Raw genomic sequence first — 4,024 nt, 5'->3', positions numbered from 1 at the left:
AGTAAGCAGAAGAACAGATGTATTTGCTGACTACGAATGAAGCTCTTTATTGAGAAAATTTCAATACTTTTCCTGGAAAAAATGCAGAATATTTGCAGGAAGTGTTGATGGGGTTGGTGTCACCCCTGGGTGAGGCTCTGCTCCCACCTCACACAAATCCAGGGATCCTGGAGTGCTCAGCAAACACTGAGCACACAAAGATGAGATTGTCCTTGGGGTAACATTTTAACCAAAGGGTCAGAGAAAGGACCAACAATGACGTGATTTGGTTTATAAGCCATAAAAAGTCCATAAAAGCAATGGCACACCCAAGGAGAATTTGCATTAAATATTTTGCATGCTCTGATAAAAAATATCAAGGTGGAGATAGAAACACTCTTTAGTCTTTCCAGGAGCTTAACTTGTTCTTTTTTTTTTCCCCAAGAATGTGAAAGACAAACTTGATGTTCTCCTCTGTCTGGGATATTTGCACTATCAGGCACTGGAATCAGAATTGCTGATAAAAGTATTTTATTGTTTTAATTTTATTTATTTTTAATTTTTATGTATTGATTTTATTTTATTTATTTAATTTTCATTTTATAAAAGTATTTTATTTAATAATTTTATTTAATAATTTCATTTTCATTTTATAAAACTATTTTATTGTTGTTTTCATTCCTGTCATGGTGAGACGCTTTTTGACCAGATCAGTAAATGTTCTGCTTTGCTGTTCCAGAGGATGAGGTGACACAGTGAATCCCAATATCCCTGTTAGCGTTCATTTGCTTTAAATAGCAAATACCCCAAAGTTTGGTGTCTCTCAGCTGGGAATTGTTAGTTGTCTCAGGTATCTTTGACTTTTTGATATCTCCTGGTAGATGCCCAACTTCTCTCCTGGGATATACCTGTAGAAAAAACTGGAAAATCCTATACAAGGTGACCAAGGTGGTGAGGGGCCTGTGGCACATTAGGTGGAGGGAAATGAACTTTAATCTGGGAACAAGGAGAGGAAAAGGGTGCAGGGGGCAATTGTCAGAAACAGGTTAATCATGAAGGGTCTCTTATTTCCTGATCCTTCAGAAAGGCACATCCAGCGACACTTCTGTGACACTTCGAAGGATTAATGTCTCAGTTTGCTCATGGGCCACATTGGCTTTTAATAGCTCTGGAAGACCACTTTTTTTATTCTTTTGGAAGCTTGTACCAAGTATGGTGTGTATTTGTTGGTGAAAAAGAAATATTTATGATTATTCTGAACCCACTGCCTGATCATTTGGTTAAATTCCCCTTGTCTGATATTATTGTATTTGGGTTCTCCCCAGACAAAGGAAGGAATGATGAATCTGACTCCCATGTTCTCAGAAGGCTAATTTATTATTTTATGATACTATATTATATTAAAGAATGCTAAACTAAACTATACTAAAGAATACAGAAGGGATACTTACAGAAGGCTAAAAAGATAATAATGAAAACTTGTGACTCTGGAAAGAGTCCTGACACATCTTGACCCGAATTGGCCAATAAATCAAAATAATTCACAGCAGAATCCAGTGAAACAATCACCTGTGGGTAAACAATCTCCAAACACATTCCACATGTGAGCACAACATGGGAGAAGCAAATGAGATAAGAATTGTTTTCCTTTTCTCTGAGGCTTCTCAGCTTCCCAGGAGAAAATCCTGGGTGAAGGGATTTTTCAGAAAATGTGAATGCCACATGATATCATTTGGCTTTTTGTGCTCTATAGCTGCATCCTTGATCTCTTGTGGACTCAGAGCTTCCGGGCCTTCAGCAGAGCTCCTGTGCTGGCTCTGAATGAGATCAGCGGATGTGGGTGAGTGAGCACATAAAGGCACAGAGAACAACACGGAACTTGCAGGAATAACAAAGGTGCCACTCCAGCAATCCAACTGTTCAACAGATGGTTTTTGGGGAGAGAGGAAAGTCTGAACCCTGGTAAGTCAACAGCAGAGATAACATCACCAGACAGCAGGGAATTCACAGAACATCACACAGAGAATTCTCTTCCTGCTGCATTCCAGGAGCAAAAGAGATTGTGCCAAGGGAGTGTGCTGTGGTAACTCTGGACATCTCATGCACATTGGAGATGTGACCAAAACCTTGTCACTGCCAGTCAGAAGTCCCTGAGGCACATGGGTATGCTCCCTCTGCTCTGGAGCCAGGCTGGGAGAGCCTGGGATTCATCTGGAGCAGAGAAGGCTCCAGAGAGAGCTCAGAGCCCTTGCAGGGCCTGAAGGGGCTCCAGGAGAGCTGCAGAGGGCCTGGGGACAAGGGATGGTGGGACAGGACAAGAAGAAGGGCTTCCACTGCCAGAGGGCAGGGTCAGATTGGGAAGGAATTCTTCCCTGGGAAGACAGTCCAGGTACATCTTTCTGGGCAAAATAAGCCTGAAAAAGGACACACATTAACAGAGGATTAACCCTTAAAACAACAGCCTGTTGAATATTAATAATATTTGCAAAAAGCCAGTCATAAAATACACATTTTTTACAGAATGGAAAATGAGAAGTCCAGCACTCAGAAGGAACCAGGGTTTTGTGCTCTTAGGAGCAGGTATTCTTTGGAAATGTCTGAGTGTCTGATGGTATTTTTCTTTGTGGCTTCCCGCACAAAACAGAGTGTGAATGGATCCTCAGATTTCCTGGAGAAGAACTGTGTGACAAACATTGCCATGAGCTTTATGACTGACCACCAGAGGATTTTCCAGGTCATTCTTTTTCAGCAGTCCTTTGTGTGACAGGAATGTGCCCTCTGTTGACAGAGTGACAAAACTAACTTTTGTCTCCTAAAAAAGGAAAGAAGCCCAGAAATTTCTCTCCTCAATTAGGTGAAAAGACCCCTCAAACTTAAGGATAGCCAGTTGGACAGGAGCCAAAAAGTCCCACCTAAGCAATGTACTAGAAAAAGAAAAGAACAAAGGAAATAATCACTTTTGTGAGGTGTTATACCAGGAGCAAGAGCCTCTTGCCTTGGCCGGATTTTTCTCTGTGAAGAGCTTTGTTATTTTGTGTTTTATTAAAACTTTTCTGTTTCCAACACTGCCACAGAAGCCATCCTGCTGATTTTATGCCAACTGAGGTGGCTGAGCTATCTCAGGTATAATATATAAATTATATATCATAAATTATAAAATATAGAATTTATTATAGAAATCCCCAAGAGCTTATAAAACCTGCCTCGAGGAGACCATATATCAGGTTCCCAGGTAAGAATTTAAAAAGAAAGTAGCAAAAAACCCTCAAACCACAGAGATTTGCTTAGCTTGAAGATCTTGAGTACAAACCAGAAAGGAACAGCTGACTCTGCCTTGGCCCTCTTGAAAATCTGTTCCTTGTTGGTTTTGTGTATGTGTGGAGGGGGAAATAATTGCTTGTGTCTAAACCAGTCCCATCCTTATCCCCTGAAACTGGAACGGGTTCCTGCCATTGAGAGGAATGGTAGATTTGTCTTTACAAACAAGCTGTGGGTCTACTGGTAGATAAAACCAGCCCTGGGAGATAAAAGAAACAATGGGAAGGATTTCACTGATTGATGAATGGAAAGATATTTGCTTTTACAAATAAAATTTGTTTGCTGATAAATGAAATTAGATATTGAAAGATGAAAGAAACAATAGGGAAGAAAACCCCCTAAATTCCGTAAGAATTAAAACTTAAAAGGGAGGGTTATACGTTGGAGGGAAATCTTTGGGATCAGGCATTCTGGGAAGTCTGTCTCAAGTACCTCAGTCAATGGGGAAAGAGAGAAGGGAAATTGGCATAAAAAGGAGGCTGCATCCTCCAAAAATTGGAGAGATCCCAGGGGAATGCCCCATGGCTTCTCCTTTTATTGGAATAAAGCCAAAAGGACTCCTCTGTCTCCTTTTTGGACATAAACCTCTGGTGTTTGTGGATTAATTTTCCTGACACTTTTGTCCAATCCCCTGAAACTGGAACAGGTTCCTGCCATCATGGAGCCTCATGTGAGTGCCCTGGTTTTGCTGCTACAGTTGGGACCTTTTCTTTTTTGGGGTCTCTAT

The sequence above is a fragment of the Geospiza fortis genome, unplaced genomic scaffold, assembly GCF_000277835.1.
Source record: "Geospiza fortis unplaced genomic scaffold, GeoFor_1.0 scaffold4, whole genome shotgun sequence".
Classification (NCBI taxonomy): domain Eukaryota; kingdom Metazoa; phylum Chordata; class Aves; order Passeriformes; family Thraupidae; genus Geospiza; species Geospiza fortis.
The sequence above is the reverse complement of the archived record's forward strand: the minus strand, read 5'-3'. Positions refer to the sequence as shown.